General features: G+C 38.0%; 1 pseudogene; it reads left to right on the forward strand.

Moving 5' to 3' along the window:
- Positions 1–15,737: 15,737 nt before the first annotated feature.
- On the forward strand, positions 15,738–17,118 carry LOC120851837 (annotated as a pseudogene).
- The last annotated feature ends 603 nt before the right edge of the window (positions 17,119–17,721 follow it).

Genomic DNA, 17,721 nt, shown 5'->3' on the forward strand with positions numbered 1-17,721 from the left:
AAAAAAAAATCATGTAGCAAAGAAGGACTGATGATAGAAAGTGGAAAATATGAATCAACACTTTTAGGCAAAGAAGTAGAAATGTACTTAAGAACTTAGCCTTGTATGCACACTACAAATTTATCATTGTAATTCAGAGCCACCATTTATAATTCTTTCTGGACAATATAACATAGGAGTAGGTTGCATATTATTTATCACTAATAATAGAGAAATGAGGCTTCCCTGGTAGCTCAGCTGGTAAAGTATCTACCTACAATGCAGGAGATGCCAGTTCAGGAAGATCCCCTGGAGAACGGATAGGCTACCCACTCCAGTATTTGGGGGCTTCCTTGATGGCTCAGATGGTAAGAATCTGCCTTCAAGGCAGTAGACCTGGGTTTGATCCCTGGGTTGGGAAGATCCCCTAGAGGAGGGAATGGAAACCCAATCCAATATTCTTGTCTGGAGAATCCCCATGGACAGTGGAGACTGTCAAACTATAGTCCATGAGGTCACAAAGAGATGGACATGACTGATTGACTAAGCACAGCACAGAAATAGGAAAATTATTAAATTTTTAAAGATTAAAAATGAATTACAACAGATTCATGATTAGACATAATAAAATCACTTCAGTTCACTCACATTATAACACACACAGATGGAGACACAGCTTAAGAATGAGAAATTTCTACAATGAGATATAACCTTACATCCAGCAAGATGGATACTATTAAAAAAAATACAGAAAACAGCAAGTGTTGATGAAGATGTGGAAAAATTAGAACACTTGCAAACTGTTGGTAGGAATGTAAAATAGCCCAGCCACCATAAAAACTGGAGGCTTCTCAAAAAATTAAAAACAGAATGACCATATGATCCAGCTATTCAATTTCTAGGTAAATAACCAAAATAACTGAAAGCAAGCTCATGAAAAATTTTGTGCATGCTTGTTCATAGTAGTATTAGTCACAGTAACTAAAAGGTGGAAACAATCCAAGTGTTTATTAATGGATGAAAGAATAAACAAAATGTGGCAAATGCATATATTATAGACCAAATACTTGTATTGTCCCCAAACTCACATGTTGAAACTTCATCATATCAAATAACCCAAACAACACAGTTTTAAAATAGGCAGAAGACCTGAATAGGCATTTTTCAAGAAGATATACAAGTGGCCAACAGGCACATGGAAAGATGCTCAGTATCGCTAATTATCAAATAAGTACAAATCAAAACCACAGAGACATGATCACCTCACACCTGTCAGAATGGCTATCAGAAAGACCACAAATAAATATTGATGAGGATATGGAGAAAAGGGAACTTTTGTATACTGGATATATATCCAAAGAAAATGAAAACACTAATTTGAAAAGTTACATGCACCCCAAGGGTCACAGCAGCATTACTTATAATAGCCAGGATGTGGAAGCAGCCTAAATGTCCATCAACAGATGAATGTACAGAAAAGATGTGGTATGTATATATATAAACAGAAGAGAATATCACTTAGCCATATCACGCTTAGTGAAATAAGTCAGACAGAGACAAATATGTTATTACTTACATGGGGAATCTAAAAAATAAATGAATATATATAACAAAATATAAACAGATTAGATACAGAGAATGAACTAGTGGCTATCACTGGGGAGGTGGGGGAGAGGGGTATGGGATTAAGAGATACAAGTTACTATGAATAAAATAGATAAACACAGGGTATAATCATACAACAGAGAAATATAGCTATTATTTGGTAATAACTTCAGATGGAGTATTATCTATAAAAATGTTGAATCACTATGTTGTACATCTGAAATTAATATAATTATGTAAATCAAATATATTTCAATAGAAAAAAGAAATGATAACCCTGTATGTGAGACAGTAAAAGAGACACAGATGTATAGAACAGTCTTTTGGACTCTGTGGGAGAGGGAAAGGGTGGGATGATTTGGGAGAATGGCATTGAAACATGTATAATATCATATACGAAACGAATTGCCAGTCCAGGTTCAATGAATGATACTGGATGCTTGGGGCTGGTGCACTGAGAAGACCCAGAGGGATGATACGGGTAGGGAGGAGGGAGAGGGGTTTAGGTTGGGGAACATGTGTATACCTGTGGTGGATTCATGTTGATGTATGGAAAAACCAATACAATATTGTAAAGTAACTAACCTCCAATTTAAATAAATTTATATTTAAAAAAAAAAAGAAACAAAATGCTATTGGGAAGTGGAGACTTTGGGAAGTTATTAGGACTAGAGATCATGAGGGTACAGACTTAATGAATGGGATTAATGACCTGATAAGATTCATAGGACAGCTTGCTTTCTCTTTGTTCTCTTCCATGTGAGGATACATTAGGAAGTCAGCATTCGGCAACCCAGAAGACGAACTTGTCTATACTTGCACCCTGATTTCATACTGCCAACCCCCATAACTCTGAGAAATAAATCTCTGTTGTTTATTAGCCATCCAGTCAATGACATTTTTGACATAGTTGCCCAAGTTGACTAAGACAGAAATTAATACTGAGAAGGGGATATGCTGCTGTAACAAATAACCTAAAGATGTAGAAGGAACTTTGAAACAGGTAATGATAGAGGCTGGGACAGTTTTGAGGTACATGCTAGAAAAATCCTACATTGCCATGGCTGGATCATTAAGGGAGAGTCTGGAGAGAGCTCAGAAAGAAAACCCATAGCTTTCTTCCAAAAAGCAAGCATCTTTTAATTTCATGGCTGCAGTCACCATCTGCAGTGATTTTGGAGCCAAAAAAAATAAAGTCTGACACTGTTTCCCCATCTATTTCCCATGAAGTGATGGGACCAGATGCCATGATCTTCATTTTTTGAGTGTTGAGCTTTAAGCCAACTTTTTCACTCTCCTCTTTCAATTTCATCAAGAGGCTTTTTAGTTCCTCTTCACTTTCTGCCATAAGGGTGGTGTCATCTGCATATCTGAGGTGATTGATATTTCTCCCGGCAATCTTGATTCCAGCTTGTGTTTCTTCCAGCTCAGCATTCCTCATGATGTACTCTGTATATAAGTTAAATAAGCAGGGTGACAATATACAGCCTAGATGTACTCCTTTTCCTATTTGGAACTAGTCTGTTGTTCCACATCCAGTTCTAACTGTTGCTTCCTGACTTGCATACAGGTTTCTCAAGAGGCAAGTCAGGTGGTCTGCTATTCTCATCTCTTTTAGAATTTTCTACAGTTTATTGTGATCCACACAGTCAAAGGCTTGGCATAGTTTGTGGAAGGTGGAACTTGTAAAATTGAGTATCAATATAAAACTATTTCTAAGTAAAGAGTTGAAGGTACAGTTTGGGTTCTCTTGACTACTTAAAACGTGAGAAGGGAGAAATGACTGAAAGATGGAATTATTAAGCAAATATTGAGGCAGAATTTAAAGATTTGGAAAATTCTCAGCTTATCCATAATGGGAAAAATAAGAACACGAAGGATGTGAACAGGCAGTTCTTTGTTAAGATTAGCATGAATCAGTCATTTCAACAGAAGCCAGGAATTATTCAAGACAACTGAAGAATGACCCCAAAGGTGAACTGCAGGCTGCTCAAGGCTGCTCCCTCCATCACAGAGTCGGTGTGCAGAAGACTGGCGGGGATAAGGGATTGGGAAGAATGATTCCAAAGGAGAGGGTCACCAGAAAAGCCAGGATGCTCTGATCAAATGCCTCAAAGGTTGAGCCCCTGCAGAGAACTAAGCATGGGCTGTATTCAGCAGAGCCATGGGGCATCATTTCCACCTAGATTTCAAAGAATGGGACCACTCAGCAAAGCCTCAAGCTCAGGACCTCAGAAGAACCATGGGCACATGATCTAAATCTGCTGCTGCTAAGTCGCTTCAGTTGTGTCCAACTCTGTGCAACCCCATAGAGAGCAGCCCACCAGGCTCCCCCATCCCTGGGATTCTCCAGGCAAAAACACTGGAGTGGGTTGCCGTTTCCTTCTCCAATGCATGAAAATGAAAAGTGAAAGTGAAGTCTCTCAGTCGAGTTCGACTCCTAGAGACCCCATTGTCTGCAGCCCACCAGGCTCCTCCGTCCATGGGATTTTCCAGGCAAGAGTATTGGAGTGGGATGCCATTGCCTTCTCCAATTTAAACCTAGAGAGTCATAAAATTCAGGCAGAAAGTTGCTGTGTGAGCAGGGCCCTTGCAGAAAGTCACTTAAGACTGTCCCACACTGTCATGCTGATGACACCATCCCTATGACAGAAAGTGAAGAGGAACTAAAGAGCCTTTTGATGAAAGTGAAAGAGGAGAGTGAAAAAGTTGGTTTAAAACTCAACATTCATAAAACTAAGATCATGGCATCCGGTCCCATCACCTCTTGACAAATAGATGTGGAAACAATGGAAACAATGTCAGACTTTATTTTCTTGGGCTCCAAGATCACTGCAGATGGTGACTGCAGCCATGAAATTAAAAGATGCTTACTCCTTGAAAGAAAAGCTATGACTAACCTAGACAGCATATTAGAAAGCAGAGACATTACTTTGCCAACAAAGATCTGTCTAGTCAAAGTTATGGTTTTCCCAGTAGTCTTGTGTGGATGTGAGAGTTGGGCCATAAAGAAAGCTGAGTGTCCAAGAATTGATGCTTTTGAACTGTGGTGTTGGAGAAACTCTTGAGAATCCCTTGGAATGCAAGGAGACCCAACCAGTCCATCCTAAAGGAAATCAATCCTGAATATTCATTGGAAGGATTGATGCTGAAGCTGAAGTTCCAATACTTTGGCTGCCTAATGGGAAAAACTGACTCATTGGAAAAGACCCTGATGCTGGGCAAGATTGAAGGCAAGAGAGGAAGGGGACAACAGAGGATGAGACGATTGGATGGAATCACCAACTTGATGGACAGGAGTTTGAGCAAGCTCTGGAATTGGTGATGGACAGAGAAGCCTGGTGTGCTGCAGTACATAGGGTTGCAAAGAGTGAGATATGACTGAGAGACTGAACCGAACACTGTCATGAGGATAGTATGCCACCCAGCGGGATTGGATGGCAGGACATCAAGCCAAAGAGGCTGATTCTTAAGCCTTGAGGTTTACTGCTGCTTACCTTGTTTTAGACTTGAGACTCATTACACCTTTCTTCTTTCCTACTTCTCCCTTTTGGAACAAGAATATCAACCCTATGCCTGTCCCACTATTGTAATTTGGAAGCACATTACATATTTGGTTTCACAGATTCACAGCTGAAGAGAAATTTGCCTTAGGGTGAAGGACACCTTAAATCTCACCCATTTCTGATTTAGATGATATTTACATGAGCCTTTGGATTTTAGACTTTAGAGCTGATGTTGCAGTGAGTTGAGACTTTGGGCATTGTTGAGATGAGTTTTTTTTCCTGTGAGAAGGACATAAATTTTGGTAGCCAGGGATGGAATGTTATGTATTACATGCTGTTTCCTCAAGAATTCATATGTTGCTCTCCAATGGGATGTTATTAAGAGATAAAGCTCTTGGGAAGTACTTAGGGTTTGATGAGATAATGAGGGTAGAGCCAACATGAAGAAACCAATGAAAGAATCACAGTCAAAGGTAAAGGAAACCATGAGTTTGTCTGAATGCAGATTCCAGTTATCCCAGACAATACTGTTTTTGAGATTTGGCTATGTGGCTCGGAAATTATTCTTTTTTTTTTTTTTTTCGGGCTTTAGCCTACTTTGTCTCAATTTAACCTATAATATCACTTGAATTAGAGGGAGAGCTAAGAAATGAGACTTCTTCTCCCCTGACTAGTGAGACAAGGCTAGAAATGTTGCTGCGATGGCAAACTTAAGAAGGGGCCACTAGGAAGTCTCCTTCCAACATCTGTATCTGATGCAGCATACTAATACACTCTCTTAAGAATTATTAAAATTATTACTCTTAAGTAATAAAAGTACTTTATGACCATGATTCAGCTTAGTTTTCAAACATCTTTCATTCTTATTCCCCCCAGACAGACGATAATCCTGTAAACAAACAGAAAAACAAGACAAAAGAGTCTGACTTGAAACTCATTTTCTCCTCCACCCATCCAGACATGTGTTTTCACAGAAGAATGCCTCTGATTACTACTCTTACTGAGATTCAGAACACTGACTTCTCAATAAATGTTCTTTAGGTTTGTACAGAGGTTATTCCATTTCTTGTAGAATTCAAACATCAATAGCTTACTTTTAAATCAAGCACACTTCTATTCTCTTTGGTTGTCTAGACTTATTTTGGTATTTCCAAAACTCTGATACATATTAAAGGTAATTTTGAACAGTGGTATGACTTTCGTTCTCTCCCAAGGTTGGAAATAAAGGCTCAAGTAAAGTTAACCCAATAGATACTTTAAACTTAGATAGTGAAACAACTTTTAAACTTCTCACAGAAATTAATCCCTTGGTTGCACTTATACCACAGGCAATTAATTTGGCTGAAACAAATATTCTTTGATGACCATCAAGGATAAAGCAGAGTAATTTTGATATGATAGAATTATTGTTGACTGGGGAGTATTATAACCAAGCAAGATCAAAAAGGCTCTCTAATTATGAAACATCAAAGAGTTCAAGCAAGTCTCTCCTTGGAGACAAGCCTAAAATATTGGAGAACCCATTTACACCATTACATTAAGGAATGATTTTAATGATGGTCCCCTTGAGAAGATGTACTTAGGTACAACTTCAGAACTGTATTCAATCAGCTCCATGAAGTGCTTAGTTATGATTCACACTAAGCATCTGTCACTCAAGCATGTAAACATTTTTAAATGTATGGTACTGAAAAAAGTATATGATTTATAGTTTATCTCAGTTTGGTCAATTACTATAGATTTGACCTCAGGTTATCCTCAACATTTCTGAATATTTTCCCCTTTGTGATTATACTTTTTTATAATTTAAAGAGACAGTAATATTAAAAAGTTGTTCAAATTTATTATCACAAATTTATAAACCATACACTTCATATCAATTACTAATATCTAGGGTATATATTTGAATAACAGGAACAACTTTCCAAAGTCCCTTTACTAAAATTAAACCAGTAGGAACAGTATTCTAGAACTTTATTTTCAACAGTAGTCAATAATTGATTTAAGCATATTAATACAGAGAATATGCAAACTAAGCTTAATATTCAAAGTAGAAAAGTCCTTGTTTACCATTCTAGTATCTCCCTGTATAGCTGCAGAAAACTTTATTTTTTTGGAAAACTATTTTAAGTCAATATATATCTCACACACAATTCTACTCTTAAGTGAGGATGCCACATTTGAGAGTTAGTAATGCTGGATAAATACCTACAGAGAAGAGAGAAGCACAGAAGTACATTTGGTATTTATTAGTGTGTGATGGAGGAGGAAACGGCAACCCACTCCAGTACTCTTGCCTGCAAAATCCCGTGGATGGAGGAGGCTGGTAGGCTACAGTCCATGGGGCCGCAAAGAGTTGGACACGACTGAGCGACTTCACTTCACTTTAGTGTGTGATACTTAAGGTAATCATTGTTAAATGGAAAATGGTATCTAATGGTAACTGCTAACTGACTACAGCAACACTGAGTCTTGGCAAGGCGGGAAGACAATGATGAAGAAGTTTAAAGAGGCTTTAATTCTCCTGTTTTTTATACCAAGTTCTATTTCTAATTATTGAGAAAGAAAAATATATACAGATTAAAATGGGTCAAGGTATGGGGTATCATGTAGGTTATACTACTACTACTAAGTCACTTCAGTCGTGTCCGACTCTGTGTGAGCCCAGAGACGGCAGCCTACCAGGCTCCCCCATCCCTGGGATTCTCCAGGCAAGAACACTGGAGTGGGTTGCCATTTCCTTCTCCAGTTTTCCTTTAAAATTGGAGGAAGTTACAGTTAGTACACACAGGCAAAGTCGTATCTGACTCTTTGTGACCCCGTGGACTGTAGCCCACCAGGCTCCTCTGTCCATGGAATTCTCTAGGCAAGAATACTGAGTAGGTTGCCATTGCCTTCTCCAATGTAGGTTATATATAATGTAATAAAATATATCACACTGCATTAAGATATGGATATTTTAGCTTGGATTCTTATTAGTAGATATTCAATGTTATAATTTATTAAAATCCTGAAGAGAATAATGTTAACAAAAAATGGCACAGCAATAAAATCTAAGTCTATCTTGCCATAAAATCATAAAAACATTGGCAAAATCTATCAGAATGAACTTTTTTTTTTTTTTTTTTGGAATTCTGGAAAATAATCAGAAGCTTGAGCAACTAAGATAATGTTTAAACAAGAAAAACTGGTGGAATTTTGGTAAAAATTGAGAGCAAATGGTACTTTTACATTGGTCCTATTAACCAATTCTGTGTTTGGAAGTGGCCTTGACTTGACAGCTCACAGTCCCAATGCAGAGGGTGCTACTAGAGAGACTTAAAATAGACTTCATTCACAAAGATGTGGGTTGACGTTGACCTGTCTGGTGACTCCTTGGATCAAACTCCTTTCATTTTGCCTGACTTACAACTTCTGCAGAGCTGAAAGGTGGCTATCCGAGGAGGGGTATTTACCAAATTTACAAGCAAAATACTAGTCATGGCTGCCTAAGGGCGATGGATGACAGTTGGGGCAAATAATAGACTAACCAGAAAGCTTGAGAAGATTATAGAATGAGATACTTTGAGGAATAAAGGTTTTGAAAAGCTCCAACATCATACTAAGAATCCAAAAGGCCATGTATGCATGTTCAGAAAAGATATGAGAAGGCCTAAATTTTCCCCTGAACTGATTCTCAGGCTATGCACAAGCAGGAGGTGAAGGCTAAAACAAAGCTATAAACTGTCTGGCTGAGTACTGAAGATATCTCCCCAAATGATGCACAGAGCCCATCTGAAAACTGAGAGACTATACTTTAGTTCCAAGAATTTAGGGATTACCAGCTGATCACGAAGGCAACAAAACAGAGAATTCAGCAGCCAAACATAAGAAAGAACACAGGTTTTACAGAATTAGTTCAGAAAAGCCACCAAATATATAACAACAAGCAGCAACAAAAAGCCAAAGGGAGGAGGAGAATATAATTTCCAAGTTTGCATAATTATAATATTCAAAATGTGAAGGTTTCAAAGAAAATTACAAGGCAATAAGAAAACAAGAAAGCATGACTTGTACCACACCAAAAAAGAAATTAATAAGACCTCTCTCAGAGGACACTTAAACTTTGGAAATATTAAACAAAAATTTAAAATAGCCATTTTTAGTATGTCCAGGGACTTCCCTGATGGTCCAATGGCTGGGACTCTGCACTCCCAATGCAGGGAGCCCAAGTTCAATTCCTAGTCAGCGGACTGGATCCCACATGCTGCACCTTCACGACTCAAGATCCCATATGCCACAACTAAGACCTCATGCACCTAAATAAACAAACAAATATTTAAACATGTTCAAAAACTAAATGAAATCATGCCATAAGAACAAAAAGAAACTATGAGAATGAGTCACCAAATTGATAATATCAACAAAAGGGAATAATTATAAAAGGGTACCAAAAGTTATATACTAACAATGAATAATCCGAAACAAAATTAAGAAAACAACCTCATTTACAACTGCAACAAAGAAATAAAATACTTAGTAATAACCTAACCAAAATGGTGAAAAACTTGCACAGTGAAAACTTCAGAATATTGCTGAAGCAAATTAAAGATGACACAAATAATGGGAAGGCAGGCTGCACTCATGCCTTGGAAACTTAATATTATATGTTCATACTATCCAGAGTGATCTGCATATTCAATGAAATTCCAATCAAAATCCCCACATATATTTTTCAGAAATACAAAAAATTATTCACATAAAGAACATACATAAAGAACACTTACAACTCAACAACAAAAAGATGAACAACCCAATTAAAAAATGAGCAAAAGTTTTGAACAGACAATTCTCCAAAGAATACACACAAGTAGACAACAAAAAAGATGCTCAATATCTTTACTAATTAGGGAAATGAAAACCAAACCACATTAAGTTATCACTTCATGCCCACTAGGCTGGCTATAACACACAAACAAAACAGAAAATAAAACATATTGCAATGATGTGAATCAGCTGGAACCCTAATACCTTGCTGGTGGGAATATAAAATGTGGAGCTGTGGTAAGAAAAACAATTTGGCAGTTCCTCAAGAAGGTAAATATGGAGTTAACATTACTCAGCAATTCCATTGCGAGGTATATACCTGAGAGAAAGTATATATCCATGCAAAAACCTATACATGAGTGATACATCAGTATTATTCATAGTAACCAAAATGTGAAAACAACCCAGATGTTCATCAATCAATGAGTGAATAAAGATGTGATATATTCATACAATGAAACATTATTCAGTTTTGGGAAGGACTGAAATGCTGATGCTACAACATGGATGAATCTCGAAAATGTTATGCTGAATGATAGAAGCCAGACATAAAATACCATATATGATTACATTTATTTGAAATATACAGAATAAGAAAATTCACTGACACAGGAAGTACATTAGTTCTTGCTAGTGGTTTGGGAGGAAGGAAAGAATGGTGAGTAACTGCTAATAAATGAAGAGTTACATTTTGGGATGATAAAAATGTCTTATTAGTGGTGAAGGTCATATAACTTTGTGAAAATACCAAAAATCATTGACTTGTATACTTTAAAATTGCTAAAGTAATAAATTTTATGTCATTCAAATGCCTCAATTTTTAAAAAATCCTAATATTCATGATACTTAAAAAGTAAATGTTAAGTTAAATGTAAAGAGTTAAGTCCATTGACAAGAGGGAAATACATTCTAGACCTTCTCTATAGTATAGTTATACATGTACCACACTCTAGACTAAAGATTTTGCAAAGTACTTCTTTATATTTCTTTTTACAATAATTCTTATGGAAACTCAAAAAACTCAATCATTATTTAATTTTACACTGCCTTATTTCCCAGGGGATTTAAGAAAGTCATGATGAGTAGATCTTAGACTCTCATTAGTAAAGAAGAGTTTGAATTGTAGTTCATGCTGAATGTTACAGAAACTAATCTAAGAATTTTAGCATTAACTAATTCAGATGCAATTAAGAGCACAATAAGTAGTATTTTATTATATGACTTTTGTTTTTTTGTCATGAAAATTTTTTATATCAAGAAGTCACAACATTTCTGAAAAAAGACTACGTGATGAGAATTAATCTAAAGACACAAACAGAGGCACATCTCAGAGATACTCTGTCTTTGGTTCCAGACCATTATAATAAAGCAATATGGCAGTAAAACAAGTCACAAGAACTTTCTGGTTTCCTAGCTCCTATAAAAGGTATGTTTACACTCTATTGTAGTCTATTGTGTGCAACAGCACTATGCCTTAAAAAAATGTACATAGCTTAATAAAAAATATTTTATTGCCAAAAAAAAGATAACCAAAAGATAACAGCCAAGGGTTGCCACGAACCTTCAATTTATTTAAAAAAAAAACACAATATCTGTGAATTGCAATAAAGTGAAATGACTGCAATAAAATGAGTTATGCCTATATCTGTGTAATAAAGTATAATCAATTTCATAAATTCAAATTTCTAATGCTAATAATTTCTTTTTTTAACTGCTAATAATTTCAAAGAAGATTTCTTCAAGTTACATTTCTCAAGGTCATTACAATTCATATTATAGACACTGAACATCTTGGAAGTATCCTAAGAATATAATCTTTACCCTCTAAAGAAATTATATGAGCAGATCAATAATGTCTCTTGCCAGATCCATTTTTCTCTGTAGAGAAGTTTAACCAAAGGTTCTATTAGCCTAATTTCATTTACTTTATACACTTAAGCAGGAGTTAAAACTGATGCTAATATACATACAATTAGCCTTTGTAAAAGATCTGTGGCTTCTTTCTTTTGTCAGACTTACTGCTCATTGCCTAATTCCACAAACACCAGATGACTGGTTGCTAGGCAACCAAACATTACCACCCAGAGAATTCTATCCATCTCAACAGATGCCATCTCATTTGGATACAAAGGTGTTCAAAGCCTCAGAATTTGTTTATGTGACCCAGTAAGTCAATGTTATTTGGTGGTGAATTTCTGATGAGTAAATATATAACTGGATTGCACTGAAATTTTCATATTTACACATTATTATCAACATTTTATGATTGTATGGTATAATACATGCTAATGGTGAAAAGTTTTGGAAAACTTGTAAATGAAATACGTTTGTTCAGTTCAGTTCAGTTCAGTTCAGTCATTCAGTCGTGTCCGACTCTTTGCGACCCCATGAATCGCAGCACGCCAGGCCTCCCTGTCCGTCACCATCTCCCGGAGTTCACTCAGACTCACGTCCACCGAGTCCGTGATGCCATCCAGCCATCTCATCCTCGGTTGTCCCCTTATCCTCCTGCCCCCAATCCCTCCCAGCATGAGTCTTTTCCAATGAGTCAACTCTTTGCATGAGGTGGCCAAAGTACTGGAGTTTCAGCTTTACCATCATTCCTTCCAAAGAAATCCCAGGGTTAATCTCCTTCAGAATGGACTGGTTGGATCTCCTTGCAGTCCAAGGGACTCTCAAGAGTCTTCTCCAACACCACAGCTCAAAAGCATCAATTCTTCGGTGCTCAGCCTTCTTCACAGTCCAACTCTCACATCCATACATGACCACAGGAAAAACCATAGCCTTGACTAGATGGACCTTAGTCGAAAAGTAATGTCTCTGCTTTTGAATATGCTATCTAGGTTGGTCATAACTTTTCTTCCAAGGAGTAAGTGTCTTTTAATTTCATGGCAGCAGTCACCATCTGCAGTGATTTTGGAGCCCCCCAAAATAAAGTCTGACAGTGTTTCCACTGTTTCCCCATCTATTTCCCATGAAGTGATGGGACCGGATGCCATGATCTTCGTTTTCTGAATGTTGAGCTTTAAGCCAACTTTTTCACTCTCCTCTTTCACTTTCATCAAGAGGCTTTTGAGTTCCTCTTCACTTTCTGCCATAAGGGTGGTGTCATCTGCATATCTGAGGCTATTGATATTTCTCCCGGCAATCTTGATTCCAGCTTGTGTTTCTTCCAGTCCAGCGTTTCTCATGATGTACTCTGCATAGAAGTTAAATAAGCAGGGTGACAATATACAGCCTTGACGTACTCCTTTTCCTATTTGGAACCAGTCTGTTGTTCCATGTCCAGTTCGAACTGTTGCTTTCTGACCTGCATACAGACTTCTCAAGAGGCAGGTCAGGTGGTCTGGTATTCCCATCTCTTTCAGAATTTTCCACAGTTTATTGTGATCCACACAGTCAAAGGCTTTGGCATAATCAATAAAGCAATATTTGTAGCTAATTTTAAAACAGCACTTTTCTTTATTCCTGACACAAGAGCTAATACCATGTAGATTCTGCCTTACTGGTTTAGAATCATCTAATTGAAATTAAAAGAAAGGACAGAAATGGTATGGACCTAACAGAAGCAGAAGATATGAAGAAGAGGTGGCAAGAATACATAGAAGAACAGTACAAAAAAGATCTTCATGACTCGGATAATCACGATAGTGTGATCACTGATCTAGAGCCAGATATTCTGGAACATGAAGTCAAGTGGTCCTTAGAAAGCATCACTACGAACAAAGCTAGTGGAGGTGATGGAATTCCAGTTGAGCTATTTCAATCCTGAAATATGATGCTGTGAAAGTGCTGCACTCAATATGCCAGAAAAGTTGGAAAACTCAGCAGTGGCCACAGGACTGGAAAAGGTCAATTTTCATTCCAATCCCAAAGAAAGGCAATGCCAAAGAATCCTCAAGCCACCGCACAATTGCACTCATCTCACATGCTAGTAAAATAATGCTCAAAATTCTCCAAGCCAGGCTTCAGCAATACGTGAACCGTGAACTCCCTGATGTTCAAGCTGGTTTTAGAAAAGGCAGAGGAACCAGAGATCAAATTGCCAACAATTGCTGGATCATGGAAAAAGCAAGAGAGTTCCAGAAAAACATCTATTTCTGCCTTATTGACTATGCCAAAGCCTTTGACTGTGTGGATCACAATCAACTGTGGAAAATTCTGAGAGAGATGGGAAACCAGACCACCTGACCTGCCTCTTGAGAAATCTGTATTCAGGTCAGGAAGCAACAGTTAGAACTGGACATGGAACAACAGACTGGTTCCAAACAGGAAAAGGAGTACGTCAAGGCTGTATATTGTCACCCTGCTTATTTAACTTCTATGCAGAGTACATCATGAGAAACGCTGGACTGGAAGAAACACAAGCTGGGATCAAGATTGCCGGGAGAAATATCAATAGCCTCAGATATGCAGATGACACCACCCTTATGGCAGAAAGTGAAGAGGAACTCAAAAGCCTCTTGATGAAAGTGAAAGAGGAGAGTGAAAAAGTTGGCTTAAAGCTCAACATTCAGAAAACGAAGATCATGGCATCCAGTCCCATCACTTCATGGGAAATAGACGGGGAAACAGTAGAACCAGTGTCAGACTTTATTTTTTGGGGCTCCAAAATCACTGCAGATGGTGATTGCAGCCATGAAATTAAAAGACGCTTACTCCTTGGAAGAAAAGTTATGACCAACCTAGATAGTATATTTAAAAGCAGAGACATTACTTTGCCGACTAATGTCTGTCTAGTCAAGGCTATGGCTTCCCCAGTGGTCATGCATGGATGTTAGAGTTGGACTGTGAAGAAGGCTGAGCGCTGAAGAATTGATGTTTTTGAACTGTAGTGTTGGAGAGGACTCTTGAGAGTCCCTTGGACTGCAAGGAGATCCAATCAGTCCATTCTGAAGATCAACCTGGGATTTTTTTGGAAGGAATGATGCTAAATCTGAAACTCCAGTACTTTGGCCACCTCATGCGAAGAGTTGACTCATTGGAAAAGACTCTGATGCTGGGAGGGATTGGCAGCAGGAGGAGAAGAGGACAACTGAGGATGAGATGGTTGGATGGCATCACGGACTTGATGGACATGAGTTTGAGTGAACTCCGGGAGATGGTGATGGACAGGGAGGCCTGGCGTGCTGCGATTCATGGGGTCACAAAGAATCAGACATGACTGAGCAACTGAACTGAACTGAATTGCTAATTTAATAAATTTTGTAAATACTGTGTTCCGTAAGGTCTAATATAGTACATAAAAGCATTTTAAAACTGTATCAATTTGGATACCTCAAAATGACTATTACATTTTTGTAAAATTGTTGTTTTTCCCAACTGGTCTTAAATTTATCAAATTAAAAATTTGATTTTGCCCTTCAGGTAATCTGGGATTACGTCAGTAAAGAGTTAATCAACTCTTCTCTAAATATTTGACATTTCAGATCCCTTTATAGATATCAACTGATGTTAAGATCAAAAAGAATTCAATAAAAATGTCTTTTGGTAGTAATTCTTTTCATAAGTTATTTATAGCAATCCATTAGAAAGATTTTCAGGATCTGTTGATGTGTAGCAGAATATTTTACCGTATCAAATAAGTAAACATACCATATTGTATTAAATGATGATATCCTAGTGAAAGATTGCAAGCTCAAACAAATATTTAGGTTTTTCTCCCTCTGGCTTTAGGATCCCTTTCAAATATGTAAGAATTTTGTGTTTTTAAAATGATCAGGGAACTTTCCAGAACGCTCGGTGAAAGGCGGAGGAGTGGCGGCTGCCCAAGCTGCGCACAGCAACGCGCTCCTTCCCGCTCCCCCACACTGGCATCGGCCTGCTCACCGGCTGTAGAAAATGGTGAAGGAAACCACTTACTATGATGTTTTGGGGGGTCAAACCCAATGCCACCCAAGGAGAATTGAAAAAGGCTTACAGGAAACTGGCCTTGAAGTACCACCCTGATAAGAATCCAAATGAAGGCGAGAAGTTTAAACAAATTTCTCAAGCTTATGAAGTGCTCTCTGATGCAAAGAAAAGGGAATTATATGACAAAGGAGGAGAACAGGCAATTAAAGAAGGTGGAGCAGGTGGTGGTTTTGGCTCCCCCATGGACATCTTTGATATGTTTTTCGGAGGAGGAGGCAGGATGCAGAGAAAGAGGGGAGGTAAAAACGTTGTGCATCAACTTGCAGTAACTTTAGAAGATTTATATAATGGTGTAACAAGAAAACTAGCTCTGCAAAAGAACGTGATTTGTGACAAATGTGAAGGCCGAGGTGGTAAGAAAGGAGGAGTAGAATACTGTCCCAATTGCTAAGGGACTGGAATGCAAATAAGAATTCATCAGATAGGACCTGGAATGGTTCAGCAAATTCAGTCTGTCTGCATGGAGTGCCAGAGCCATGGGGAGTGGATCAGTCCTAAAGATAGATGTAAAAGCTGCAACGGAAGGAAGATAGTTCAAGAAAAGAAAATTCTAGAAGTTCATATTGACAAAGGCATGAAAGATGGCCAGAAGATAACATTCCATGGTGAAGGAGACCAAGAACCAGGACTGGAGCCAGGAGATATTATCATTGTTTTAGATCAGAAGGACCATGCTGTTTTTACTCGACGAGGAGAAGACCTTTTCATGTGTATGGGCATACAGCTGGTTGAGGCATTGTGTGGCTTCCAGAAGCCAATATCTACTCTTGACAACCGAACCATAGTCATCACTTCTCATTCAGGTCAGATTGTCAAGCATGGAGATATCAAGTGTGTGCTAAATGAAGGCATGCCAATTTATCATAGGCCATATGAAAAGGGTTGCCTAATCATTGAATTTAAGGTAAAGTTTCCTGAGAATGGCTTTCTCTCTCCTGATAAACTGGCTTTGCTGGAAAAACTTCTGCCTGAGAGGAAGGAAGTAGAAGAGACTGATGAAATGGACCAGGTAGTGGACTTTGATCCAAATCAGGAAAGAGGGCGCCATTACAATGGAGAAGCATATGAGGATGATGAACATCATCCTTGGGGTGGTGTTCAGTGTCAGACCTCTTAGTAGGGCCTGTGAATAACACTCACTGCTGGTGTTTTATTTGCAGTAGTGACTGAGTGAAGAACTATAATCATAATATGCTCACTACTTGCTTTTGTTTTACTATTCAACTATAGTAGTGTTTAAAAGTTAAATGAAGAATAAACTCGAATATAAAAGCTCTGACTTTGCCCTGTATGTATGATGACTTCAGTGTGCAAGATAAGTTTGATACTTGTAAAAACGACTTTAAAAAATTTCCCCTAGCATTTGTTAGGCCATACTTTGTGATTGATTTCAGCTATGTACATGGAATAGCTTAGACTGAAATGCCAGGTATATGTATTGACTTCAGTGTATGACCCTTAACTGTTAAGCTGTGACATTAGAACTGTGTTTAACTGGCAGTCAGACAAAGAAATTAATGTAGAGAAGTGTTGGTCTGTATAGTTGTAGTAAGGGGGATTCATTGTGATGCTTCTGCATTTATTCTATTGCCTCAACTGTTACTTGAAGATGGCATGCTGTATAACTTAATGTAGCCTGTGGTATCAGTGATAGAAATGATACCTTTGTAAAGAAGGGGTTTATCATAACTTGCTGCTTCTTGAGGGCTTGCACTTGTAGAATTGCATTCCCTTCTTCTGCTGTGCCATCTTTTATTAATATATATAGCTATTGGTCCTGGTTACTTTTTTTGCTGCCCCCCCCCCAACTTTGGACCACAGTAAGCCTTAGAGTAGTGACTTCTGGAGCTGGGAAACTTAGAGGTTAGAGTGATGAGACCGTTACATGGAGAAGTAATTTGCATGTATGAGA

Source organism: Oryx dammah, unplaced genomic scaffold (genome assembly GCF_014754425.2).
Source record: "Oryx dammah isolate SB20612 unplaced genomic scaffold, SCBI_Odam_1.1 HiC_scaffold_25, whole genome shotgun sequence".
Lineage (NCBI taxonomy): Eukaryota > Metazoa > Chordata > Mammalia > Artiodactyla > Bovidae > Oryx > Oryx dammah.